General features: G+C 34.5%; 1 pseudogene; it reads right to left on the bottom strand.

The window, feature by feature from the left end:
- Window positions 1-6,711: 6,711 nt before the first annotated feature.
- On the bottom strand, window positions 6,712-12,390 carry LOC134269704 (uncharacterized; annotated as a pseudogene).
- Window positions 12,391-14,733: the final 2,343 nt, after the last annotated feature.

The raw sequence follows: 14,733 nt of genomic DNA on the forward strand, positions 1-14,733 counted from the left end.
GGGGGTTAATATAAGAAAAAATGGGGTTTGCCTTTTTTTTTTGGGGGGGGGGGAATCAAGATAAAAATATAGACATTTGACGGAATAAAGCGCTATTTTATTTTGCATGCGTTGCACGCAACGCTCCATAGTAAAATGATCGATTTCTCCATGGAGCGTTGCAAATAACAGGAGTATATATAGGGCGACGAATTTTATTTATCTGATATTGAAACTATATTATGTACATAAGGGGAAGTTTTCCCGGGAAGAGGGATTTCTTGGGGGGTTAATATCATAAAAAATGGGGCTAGGTTATTTTGGGGGGAATCAAGCTAAAATGAAAACATTTGACGGAATAAAGCGCTATATTTTATTTTGCATGCGTTGCACGCAACGCTCCATAGTAAAATGATCGATTTCTCCATACAGCGTTGCAAATAACAGGAGTATATATAGGGCGAAGAATTTTATTTACCTGCTATTGAATCTATATAAGAGTATATAAAGGGGAAGTTTCCCCGGGAAGAGGGATTTCTTGGGGGGTTAATATACAGACCCTAAACCGTGCTACTACACCACTTGAACGGTACGGTTCGGTACGCTTTGTGCACGGAACAGTACGCTTTGAGAACGGAACGGTTCGTTTTGTGAACGGTACGGTACGCTTTGTGCACGGAACGGTTCGCTTTGTTCACGGAACGGTACGCTTTGTGCACGGAACGGTTCGCTTTGTGCACGGAACGGTACGCTTTGTGGACGGTACGTTTCGTTTCTTGCACGGAACGGTTCGTTTTGTGAACGGTACGCTTTGGGAAACGGTATGCAAATGAAGTGGGCGGAGCCTATTAGCTTTAATTTTTGATTGGCTGCTAAAAATTAATTCATTTCAAATGACTTTTGAAGTACTTAATGCACGTTTATAATTATATTTCAGCTTTTAACAAATTAATTTCTCGGTTTCAATTTAAACATTAATTTACACTACAGCGGTGATTGAGGAAAAATGAAAAAAAAAATGAAAGGAAGAAAAAACCTCATCCCACCGATGTCTTCGACATTATGTATAGATATGTACATGTATTAATATATATAGAACTCGTAAAGATTTCCGTGCTTATTTTTTACGTATGCTGAACCTTCATTTTGAAACGGGAAAAAAAATTAAATGAAATATTTTTTCACTTTCAAATAAAGTTGTAAGATAATTAAAAGGAATTAATATAGATATCGGGTATATACTTGTTCTATACATATAACGCTACGCACATATGTAACTTATTTTTAATTCATTGATCTATAGAGAAATATATAGAAATAGATATGACTCTTCCTGCTTCATTTTAATTCCTAGTAATTAGATATGTACATTGTTTTTTATTTTTAAAATAATAGATCTACCGTTCAAACGTTTGCTTCAGAAGAAAAATATCAGTAAACAAAATAAATACGAAAATCGGCAGCAGAAACATGAAATCAATACAATAATTTCCGTGCGCTTTCTCGTTACAGAAAATATTCTTTTCACAGACGAGTATTTATGTTTTCAATAATTCTTTCAGTGTATTAAGTAATTATTTCAATAAGTTTTCTATTCTTGTAGTCTGTAAAAACGATGTCGTGAATGAGAGAGGGGGGGTAGAGAGAAAGATGCGACCCCTTAATACATTATCTGTAAAAAAAAAAAAAAACTTGTTTTTATTCTCATTCTTCGTTTATTTACATCGCTAGAGTCACAATTAATCGGTCTATGATTCTATTTAATCAACCCCTTTACAACTATTGTTCAATGAATAATCCGTTCTCTGTACATGCATGCTGCACGCATGAAATTCTCGTGCATCACCTGTCAATCAAAATGGTATGACGCTAGGTAGCCCGGAAAGTCTGTTTACGCAAGAAGAATTTCTCCTGTTATTTGAAACATTCTTATGGTCGATTCATAGTTCACACCTGTTTAAATAAAAAATTGGGTCACAGCCGGAGGGGCGGGGGGGGGGGGGATGCGCGTGTTTAACACACCTTTCAATTATTTAGTTTTGACCACATCAAGTGTATTTAATCACTCAGCTGACATCCAGCAAATTCATCTTCCAGGTTTCACCACAACACTAATTATAAATTTACTTCCTAAATTATCCTTTTTCAGACAAAAAAGAAGCATATATCCCTAAATTTTCTTTTTTTAAGCACAATTTAAAGTCTCATAAAGTTGCATAAGTATCGCCTTCTAGAGTGGGGGAGGGGGTAACAAACATAACTCGAATGGCTTCAAAGAGTATTGATTTTTTTTTAATTTCATTTTATTTAGTAAATTATCTTTTTTCAGACACTAATAAGGATGTTTCCTGTAGATTATTATTTTTTTATTTACAACAACGTACGATTTTCCAGACTTCTAAAGAACTTTCGACCAGCTAATTCGTTAATTCGTATTGCTTTCTACAAGGGGATCGGGATACAGTGTAGCAAACCTTATAATATCTTTATTTTTTTCGCAAACTTTAATTTTTTTTTTCATTTTTCATGAGATGTATTTCAGAATGAAGTAATATTCATACTGCAGTTTGCACATTTTATTTGCAAGAAATTCGGCTGGCGATTTTTGTATATGCAGCGTGAAAGTTTATCACAGTTTTATTAGTAAGATTATCATCTCTGTCAGTTCAGTAGAAATATACACGTTTACCGCATGTAATATTTTAATCCATATTATACATGATTACAGATTTTCAGTGTAAGTATAACTGCACCAATGATTCGCCAATAGTAAAAATCTTAACGGAATTAATGTGAGAGTCTAATACGGTTCTTTTTTAAATTTTTACTCTACACAGTTAATATATGTCTTATAATTCTTACAAAATAATTCATTAGTAAAATCAAGCATCTGATATGTATTACATAAGAATGCATACAAGTTACGACAAAAACGATCTTGTATCCAATAAGATTTAATAATTTAAATGAGCAAAATTAAAATCAAAAGTAGAGACAACCAGGGAATAAATTAATGAAAGCGTGTTCTTTCTTAGTGGTATTATAGTCTATTGAACCTATTTTTATGTCAAATATAATTATAGGATTATGAAACATGAATGTACATGTACACATTAAAAGAGGGTTTTTTCCTCGGGCACGAGCACGATTATATTGAATTTTGGGGCACCTTATAATTTTATTTTTAATATCTGTATAATTAAATTACAATTGTTAAAATAAATTAAACTAATATTTCAAAAGAAAATTGATTTAATTTGCTAATATAAAGAAAATTCAAGACTTCAAAGACGCCGACATCGTTCGAGGTCCACACTGCCCCGTACATGTTTTGCGGGAAAAACTCCTGGCCTGTACTGTACGTTTGACCACAAACACAACCAGTTGATCTAATTTATAGCAAATAAGAAAATCGTCTCACACTCTGTCTAGTTGTCATAAAGTTGTATTTTGCTTCGAGTAGTTTCCTTATTTTCACAATTGAAGGCCCAGACGCATATGCATGATACTTGATAATGGTGTTTCGAACAGGCAGACAAAACCTCCGTCCTCCTTTCACTGGCGCCGTAGCGAGAAATAAACCAAAATGACTTATTTGGTCATAACATGATTCAAAAATCATTGGGGGCGTGGTTTGCATAATTAACCAAAGAACGGTACGGTTCGTTTCTTGCACGGAACGGTACGCTTTGTGGACGGTACGGTACGCTTTGCGAACGGAACGGTTCGCTTTGAGAACGGTACGGTACGCTTTGTGCACGGAACGGTACGCTTTGTTCACGGTACGGTACGCTTTCTACACGGAACGGTTCGCTTTGTGCACGGAACGGTACGTTTTGTTCACGGTACGGTACGCTTTCTGCACGGAACGGTACGGTTCGTTTCTGAGGTGTAGTAGCACGGTTTAGGGTCTGTAAGAAAAAATGGGGCTTGGCTTTTTTGGGGGGAATCAAGATAAAAATATAGACATTTGACAGAATAAAGCGCTATTTTATTTTGCATGCGTTGCACGCAACGCTCCATAGTAAAATGATCGATTTCTCCATAGAGCGTTGCAAATAACAGGAGTATATATAGGGCGACGAATTTTATTTTCCTGATATTGAAACTACATTAGTTTACATAAAGGGGAAGTTTCCCTGGGAAGAGGGATTTCTTGGGGGGTTAATATCAGAAAAAATGGGGCTTGGCTCTTTTTTTTGGGGGGGGGGAATCAAGATAAAAATATAGACATTTGACGGAATAAAGCGCTATTTTATTTTGCATGCGTTGCACGCAACGCTCCATAGTAAAATGATCGATTTCTCCATAGAGCGTTGCAAATAACAGGAGTATATATAGGGCGACGAATTTTATTTATCTGATATTGAAACTATATTATGTACATAAGGGGAAGTTTTCCCGGGAAGAGGGATTTCTTGGGGGTTAATATCATAAAAAAATGGGGCTAGGTTATTTTGGGGGGATCAAGCTAAAATGAAAACATTTGACGGAATAAAGCGCTATATTTTATTTTGCATGCGTTGCACGCATCACTCCATAGTAAAATGATCGATTTCTCCATAGAAAGTTACAAATAACAGGAGTATAAGGCGACGAATTTCATTGTTATGTGGTTTAAACTTCTGTTATAAACGAACTATTTTCCTGGAAGATAGTTTGATAGTCGAATATTTAAAAAAAATTGTTTTATTCAATTCAAGTGTTCATTATTTCAACTGAATAATTCAGTTGAAATAATGAACAAAAATGTATTTTCTTGCAAGAAATTTGGTTAAATCGCTAAAAAGGATAATAAAGGATATTTATTGAAATTAAATGTGATAGCTAATGCAACGAATGCAGTCATTTTTTTTTTTTTTTTACAAATAGATGAAAGTGAAGAGAACAATTTCTATGAATGTTAACAAAATAGCCAAGGGAAATTACATGCGATATAGAAATAGTTATTTATCAAGTATATCATATGTCCTTCATGTGGCTTTTTCTGTAGAACCAAAAAAGATTATTTATACAAAATATAAAAATTAATATCGAAATAAACAACATTCATATTGTGTTAAAGAATTAAAGTGATGAAAAATATTTATACGTGTTTCATCACGAATATTAACAAAATACTTTATTTTATGCAGTCGGGGTAATTCCTCTGGGAGTTTATCAACATCGATACCATACGATTTTCTCTGCTAACTTTCGTTTTGGTGTGAGTGTGTTATTTTGTGTTTTCCTGGTACATTTTAAGGTTTTGTTTCATTGAATTCGAGTTTGTGTGTGTGTTTTTTTTAAGGATGGTTTTAAATCATGCGGCTTATTCCGTAAAAGCGTAAAGAACGATAATTTGCGTTTTCGTGGTTCTTTTCCTTTCATAAGTATAATTGCATTTAAGGGTTTTGATTTCTTTTGTGTGCGTTTGTTTTTAAGGAGTTATAATATCATGCGGCTTATTCCGTAAAAGCGTAAAATACGATAATATGCGACTTCCTGGTACTTTTTATTGGCTAACTACATTTCTTTTGCTAAATTGTTTTTGTGAGTGAGTGTGTTTAAAATCATGCGGCTTATTCCGTAAAAGCGTAAAGATCGATAATTTGCCATTTTCTCATAATGTTGCACTACCATTTATCTTTTCAAATACAGTTGAAGTACCCCAAAACTTATAAGCAACGCGTTGCAGATAACAGGATATAGCCTACTTACATTGATTTATTATTGACCTCATGTCGCAAAGTTTGGTAGCACTCTCAACTTCGGAAATGGCATTACGGCCAGCATTCATAGCTGCTGTTTTGTTTGTTCCAGTGAATCCGATCGTCGCAGAATAAATTGAAGGTTGGGTCCAGCTTCGCCAGGGTCAAATTTCCGATTTGTTAAGGAAATGCGCGATGTCAGTAAGAAAAGGAGGAATTAAAAATGTCATCGGTACGCTGTTCGACACTGCAGTATTTATGCAAAATTTCATTTGTTAATTCATCGAATGGATCATTAATTGTTTCCTTGTAGCAATTTTTAATTCTGTTTCGATGCACAAATACAGACATCCTTCCACTTCCTAAAGTTGTTTTCATGCAATAACGTTAAAGTGTGTAGTTTTTAACGCCGTTGCTATCGTGACGGCGTAAACGTGACGTCAGAAATAAACTTTTTATAGCGACGACAAATTGTACGGGAAAATATTTTAATTAATTTGTTTTGTGTCAGTTACGTTATTTATTTAGGGAATGTGTGTACTTTTATTATGGATTTGAATGACTTATTGAAACCAGTTAGAAAATACCAATTTGACTAGTTCTTGGCATCAGATTGAAAACAATCAGTTGACGTCTATATAGTTTACATTCCAAATTAAAGAAAACGTATCCACTCTGTGTAAATCTCTTCTGAATATTTTTTTCGCGAGTGTTGAATTGCGACTTTTAATATGATGATCTATAATTTAGCATGGTAATGCTGTTAAAAGTCTAAATGTCAATTTTAGACGCTAGGCATAATTTTCATGCAAAATTTGATAAAATTAAAACTTAAAAATTTACAAATATTTAAAAGAGAATATAAGTCATTAATCCTAACAATGATGTTATACACAGGATCTAGTGGTAGAATGTAAATCATAATAACCATTACACTTTGAATAAGTTTAATAAAAAGGTATTTGAAGCATATATTTGATTATCTAACTCAGAACATAAAAAAAACTATAATAAGATGAATTGGAGTAGATACAGTTGATTTATTCAGGAAAAAAGCAGATTTAAAATCTTTGGAACAATTGAATTTGTTGTTCATTGTCTTCTTCTTCTTTCTCTAAAAGAAAAAATCACCGAAAAATGTATTGTATTACTCAATCATTAATTTTGCTACAAAGCTTAGCATTATTAAATAGTTAACCTATTATATACAGGACTCATTGATATTATGAAAGTTATATAATTTATAATATAATATTATGTCATATGAAACATCAAATTACGGATTGAAAAGGTTTATCCCATTACTTATTAATCTTTTTAACGTAAGGAACATCCATGACGGAGACGTCATTTAAATTTCTTGAAAGAAAAAAGTAATAATCCAGGAGCATCAATATTTAAAAACAAATAATGAAAACTTAGATAAAAAGTTTAATGGATTTAAGATTGAAAATATATATACCGTTTAAGTTGAAATTTCAGCGAAATGCAACTTTAGTGATTTGTCCTTAAACTTTGGTATTTTATTTTTAGCGAAATGTACTTTTAGTGATTTTAAAAAGCTTTAAAAGCAATACAAATAAGTGCAATTAATTTTAGCGATATTAAATTTCAGCGATCCTGGCACCGGCGCTAAAAATGCACAAATGAAATCCTCGCTAAACATCTGCTTATACGGTATAAACTTGTTAATAATTTTTGCCAATTTTTGCTTTTTCCAGTGACAGAGTTAAATACATTTCTGTCTTCAAACAAATATGTTTTTTTATGAAGGATATGCATATTCATAAAACAATACAAAATAGGAGCAGAGCAAACGAGGACCTCCGAAACATCAGAGATGGGATCAGTCATTAACATTAAAGGCGACTGTATGTCAGATTTCTAGCCTACCTACATAAGCACCGCCTATACACATGATTATCTTTAATATAAGCAACGCCAACATACGTGATTACCTTTAAAATAAACACCGCCTACACATTGATTACCTTTTACATAAACACCGCCTAAACACTTAATAACCTTTAAAATACACACCACCTACACACGTGATTACCTTTAACATAAACACCACCTACACACGTGATTACAGTGTACCTTTAACATAAACACCGTCTTCACACGTGATTACCTTTAACATAAACACCGACTACACACCTGATTACCTTTAACATAAACACCGCCTACACACGTGATTACCTCTAACATAAACACCGCCTACACACGTGATTACCTCTAACATAAACACCGTCTACACACGTAATTACCTTTAACATAAACACCGCCTACACACGTGATTACCTTTAACATAAACACCGCCTACACACGTGATTACCTTTAACATAAACACCGCCTACACACGTAATTACCTTTAACATAAACACCGCCTACACACGTGATTACCTCTAACATAAACACCGCCTACACACGTGGTTACCTCTAACATAAACACCGTCTACACACGTGATTACCTCTAAAATAAACACCACATACACGCGTGATTACCTTTAACATAAACACCGCCTACACACGTGGTTACCTCTAACACAAACACTACCTACACACTTGATTACCTTTAACATAAACACCGTCTACACACGTGATTACCTTTAACATAAACACCGTCTACACACGTAATTACCTCTAACATAAACACCGTCTGATTACCTTTAACATAAACACCGTCTACACACGTGATTACCTCTAACATAAACACCACCTACACACGTGATTACCTCTAACATAAACACCACCTACACACGTGATTACCTCTAACATAAACACCACCTACACACGTGATTACCTCTAACATAAACACCGCCTTCACACGTGATTACCTTTAACATACACACCACCTACACATGCGATTACCTTTAACATAAACACCGCCTACACACGAGATTACCTATAACATAAACACGGCCTACACACATGATTACCTCTAACATAAACACCGTCTACACACGTGATTACCTTTAACATAAACACCACCTACACACGTGATGACCTTTAACATAAACACCACCTACACACGAGATTACCTATAACATAAACACGGCCTACACACGTGATTACCTCTAACATAAACACCACCTACACACGTGGTTACCTCTAACATAAACACTACCTACACACGTGATTACCTCTAACATAAACACCGTCTACACACGTAATTACCTCTAACATAAACACCGTCTACACACGTAATTACCTATAACATAAACACCGTCTACACACGTGATTACCTCTAACATAAACACCACCTACACACGTGATTACCTCTAACATAAACACCACCTACACACGTGATTACCTCTAACATAAACACCACCTACACACGTGATTACCTCTAACATAAACACCACCTACACACGTGATTACCTCTAACATAAACACCATCTACACACGTGATTACCTCTAACATAAACACCGCCTACACACGTGATTACCTTTAACATACACACCACCTACACATGCGATTACCTTTAACATAAACACCGCCTACACACGAGATTACCTATAACATAAACACGGCCTACACACGTGATTACCTCTAACATAAACACCGTCTACACAAGTGATTACCTTTAACATAAACACCACCTACACACGTGATGACCTTTAACATAAACACCACCTACACACGAGATTACCTATAACATAAACACGGCCTACACACGTGATTACCTCTAACATAAACACCACCTACACACGTGATTACCTTTAACATAAACACCGCCTACAGTGAGGATCGTCATACTTGATACAAGATGGATGACAGTCATGTCTCATCGGAGGGCAATACGCTACAATGTAAAACAAATTAAACAAAAAAGAGGACAATACGCTCTAATGTAAAACAAAGTAAAACAAAGAGGGTAATGCGCTACAATTAAAAATAAAATAAACCAAAAAAAAAAAGAGTACAATTCGCTGTTATGTAAAGCAAAAGAAATCAAAGATATGAATTCAGTGTAAAAAATCCTAAATATCATATATTGACATAGAATTATTTGTAATTTATACTTTATAATTTTTATACGTCCATTAATAATTTTTTTTTAATTTGATTAGGTCGGTCAACACTTTCTTGATCTTACCACTTCCGCTGCCGCTCATTCCAATCACGTGTCCGTTGCTGTAAACAGTTGATACGCCACTGATTCCGTAAGGAGTCCCACCATGGCCTCCCCTGGATCCACCACCTCCAACGGAACTGAACCCTGATCCGCCACTGATATAACCAGATCCACCCGTCAGTACATTCATGATAACACCACCGGAGCTACCGCTAGAAGAACCTAAAAAGTCAATAATGATATATATTATATAATGTGAATAGATTTGAGACAGTCCGTATGGAAACACAAAAAACAAAATCATTATCACTTTCTCCAGATATATACAAACCGTAAAACTTATAATTTTTGGTTATTGCATCATAGTCGTTGGGGTATTAAATATAAAAAAAATATTTTGAGAAAAAGCCAATGGTAATGTTTGTCTTCCTTTAAAACAATTCACTTGTTACTATGATATAAGTCCACCAGTATAGGAATCAAAAGTTGATACTAGATTTGAAAGATATCTAAATCATGTATTATTTCTTTTGTTTTAAGTTTTCAGATTGTAAAGTCTGAGTAGCGCTTTTAAGATCGATGCTTCACTACATCTTCACCTGACACGTGACCTGACCCGCACGTATGACTGCTATGACACTTCTGTGTTTAAGTGACAACCATGGTTTGTTTTTGTGGGCGTGGCCTGTCTATGTAGATGGGTATTCCGTTGTCCGTCGTGTCCGGTTTTTGTAAATATACAGTTTGTTTTTGTGGGTGTGGTCTATCTACATAGATGGGTATTCCGTTTTCCGTCGAGTCCAGTTTTTGTATATACACTTTCTGGGGTGTAGGTTTCTGGATGAAGTAGGTATGAGGTTTCTCACATCCGTTACATTCGGTCTGCGTTCCTGGAGGAAAAAAAGTTAAGAGCACATTTTTTATCTTTTTTATCTTTTTATTATTGAAAAGTGAGATTAATATAAAACATATATCAGCATTTTTATATTTTAAAATTTACATACCTGTAACATACACAGTCTACTGCTGTGGGCGTGGTCTAACGTAAGACACCATCTGAGGCTTAATGGACTCACAGTCATGACATTCGTTCGTACTTGTGACGTAAACAGTTTGTTTTTTGTGGCCTTGGTTTTACGTAGGAAACCATTTGTGGCGTGACGTCGCAATCATGACACTTATTGTTACCACTGACGTAAATAGTCTGTGTCTGCGGTCTAGGCTTTACGTAGGACACGATTTGAGGAGTGACGTCACAATCAGTGCATTCATTGCCTCCTGTGACGTAAACAGTTTGTGTTTGCTTCGGAACAGTTTGAACAAAGGTGACCGTTTCTGGTGTTGGGGTCAGGAAATCAATATATTCACTATAAACAATCAATACATTGGTCTAGAATAAATACAAACTTTCAAATTAGAAAAAAAGGTTAATCAGTCTGAATTAGAATTACGAAAGCTAGATTAATAAGACATATAGGCGATTTACCGGCTTCTTCAGTTTATACGAAGGAGACTTACCGGTTGTCTGATTTCTGAACGTAGGCGACATATCTGTTGCCTGAGTTTGTACTGTAGGCAACTTACCGGTTGTTTGTGTTTGCACGTACCCCACCAAACATTCGCATGTAGGACAACCGTCCAATCCACACTTATAATCAACGTCACATGACAACCTCGTGTGTGGCGTACCCTGTGATTTAGAAGGTTGGGGTTTGTTAACAAATGTATCTTAAGGTATAAGGAAATGGTGATAACGAACAGTATTCAATCTCATAGTCCATCAAACAATACAAAATAGGAGCAGAGCAAACACGGACCTCCGAAACATCAGAGGTGGTATCATGTGCCATGGAGGAGTAAATGTATTTTATTTCGAGTGGAAATATGTTGCAGAAATGTATTTTACAACTAGTTATTTGACCCTTATGAATTTCTGTGTATATTAAAAAGACATAAATCTATGTAATTTTATATTTTCAAGTAAGATTTTTCTGTTTAAAAATTGCAACAAATTGTCGTTTTTCCCATCTTGTCAGAACCTTACATAACGAACTAAGCTTATGCCCTAGGCTTGTTATTGCACTATAATTTTTTCATCAAGTTAGAAATGAAGTTGGAGGCAGTTTTATATATATCTTTTCTCCTATAATGGCATAAATTAACGTATGTATCCATAATTTATCATTAATTTTCTGTTGATAGGTTCAGATCATTACACTGGTTACCAATATATTTTACAACAAGTTATTAGGCCCTAGTGAATTTCTGTGTATTTAAAAAAAAAAGACATAATTCTATATGATTTTAAAATTTTTCAGATAAGTTTTCTGTTTTAAGAATTGAAATGGTAAGAACCTTCCAAAAATCTAAAAATAAGCCTTTGTTATTGCTGTATAAAATTTTAATGTTTTATCAAGTTAGAAATGAAGTTGGAGGCAGTTTTATATCCTATAATTGCATTAATCATCATAATGTATCTGTAATGTATTATTGATTTTTGTATGTATCCCTTGTTCTATATTAACCTGAAGGTAGAGCGCAGTCACACGTGGGACACTCGTCTGTTCCATATTTATATCCCACACTGCAGCCATAGTTACAGGTCAGGCTAGGACAGGTCAAGGTCACGACCTGGTGAACTGAAAAGGAAACAAAATGTTAATTATTACTCGGTAGGTTATCGTAGCACGTAAAAAGTAAAACATATTCTGGAGGAAGTTAATATGGAGTCTGTACTTGATTATATGCCTGTTTATTAGACTAGGTATTGCAGTGCTTGGAAAAATTAACAGCAGAAGTGTTTAAAATTGTATTAAATTCAGATATATGAAATTTAAAGCCCAAATAGCATCAAGACGTTTGCCTAAGTTGGTAATGTTAGACCAATGTAGGCAATTTACATTGGCCCAATGTTCTTTCGCTCATTGGCGCACCTTTGATCAAACATGTTAAGCCTTTGTTGGTTCAAGAATTTATGTTTATATATCAATGTTGCAATACTGGTACAACGTTATTTCATCATAACAATGTCAAATCCATATTTTGAATCTGGCTAGATTTGTATTTTAATGATAGATTACGTGTTGTTTTGTTGTGACATATCTTTAGTACGGAATTTGATCCATGCAAAATTAACCAGGTGTCTTTTTGTGCTCAGTGTCTACAAAACTGAGCAAAGAAATGAAACGTAACCGATTACACATTAATATGTAGCAATGTCTAATGATAACCCAGATAGCAAGACTATGTTGGGCCAACATTGGCAAAAGGTTGTATGGTTAGCATTGGGGGAACAACGTTGGGCCAACGTTGGATCAATGTCACCATGCCAACCTTCTCGACCATGACAGAATTCCTATGTTGGTCCAACTTTTGTAACTTCCATCACTTTACCTTCCAAGAAAGGAGGGATGTTGTTGTTGGCCCAACGTTGGCCCACTGTTTGTCATACATCCTTTAAGAATGTGTCTTTTAAAGTTGATAGTAGTATGTTGGCCCAACGTTAGCCCGATGTTTGTAATACACCCTTAACCCTTTCTCTTCCGGCGCATTTTACGTGATTTTGGAGGCCTTTTGACATGGCAGTATTAAATTATTTCTAACTTTTTTATCCAAGGGGAAAGCTAGGCATAATGCATACCATTTTGTAGGAAATTTCTTACAGATGATTTTTTATGACTGTTTAGATACTCAACCACTGACCTTATTAGTAAAAATTGAGGTCAAAGGTCAATTAAGTGCAAAATTTTATAGAATTTTTTGATACTTTTTCATATTTAAGCTAAATATTAAGTATGATGTAGGTTGAAATAGGAAATTTGGGATATACCCACAAAAGAGCATTATACTGTACTACATGAAACACATAAAAAAAATTTTCAATTCTGCATATAACTACTTAAAAGGGGTTGCTAAGCAACGCAGAATTCTTTAATTTTCGGGCAGAAATTTTCATTTTTTACTTATCCTAGACACATTTGTGCATCCCAGCACATATAAAAGTTAGATGTAAGGTCATAAAATTACAAAGGACATACAACAGATAAATTGTCTTAAAGTTTGACCTCATTAGAACTACTTTAAGGAGGTCAAAAGTCAAATAAGTGCAAAAGTTTCATCAACCCTTTTTTTATATTTTAACACTTTTCAATATTCTTGCCATAATTTAACACAATGGATGCTGAAATGGAAAATTCTGAATATACTCTCAAGAAGAGAACAAAACTGCAATATCCATGCATCATTTTATTTCAAATATCTGTTTAATGACCTTTAAGTGGTTGCTAAGCAACATCATTTTAAAGTTTTTGGCTATATACATGTTTGTTATTTCACATTCTGGACACATTCTAGACACTTTTTGTATATTTCATGATATTGTTTGTAAGATATGGGCCATAAAGATGAAAAAACATTTTTGTATTAAAAATTGACCTTGACACTCTTGTTCTTCAGGGGGTCAAGGTCATATCAGTACAGAATTCTGCTTTAAACTCTAAGTAAATATCAATTTTGAAATGCTTCAAACATGGATAAATCATCTAATAGTTGACGTAATAAAAATTTGCGAACAACAAAATTTGCAAGCAAAGAAATCTGGTCTGCTTCTTACAAAGCCCTAGCAAAACATGTTTCACAGAATATATAGCCAACAAACGTGAGTTCTTTTTAGCATAGACACCTCCTATACACGTGATGACTTTTAACATAAGCACCAAAGAAACATGAGATTACCTTTAACATAAAAACGTCTACACACGTGATTACCTTTAACATAAACACCGTCTACACACGTGATAACCTTTATATAAGCACCGCCTGCACATGCGATTACCTTTAACATAAGCACCACCTACACACGTGATTATCTTTAACATAAACACCGCCTACACACGTGATTACCTTTAACATAAACACCGTCTACACACGTGATTACCTTTAACATAAACACCGTCTACACACATGATTACCTTTAACATAAA

This window comes from Saccostrea cucullata, unplaced genomic scaffold, assembly GCF_032062105.1.
Source record: "Saccostrea cucullata isolate Sc308-1 unplaced genomic scaffold, CSIRO_AGI_Scuc_v1 ctg15215, whole genome shotgun sequence".
Taxonomy (NCBI): Eukaryota; Metazoa; Mollusca; class Bivalvia; order Ostreida; family Ostreidae; genus Saccostrea; species Saccostrea cuccullata.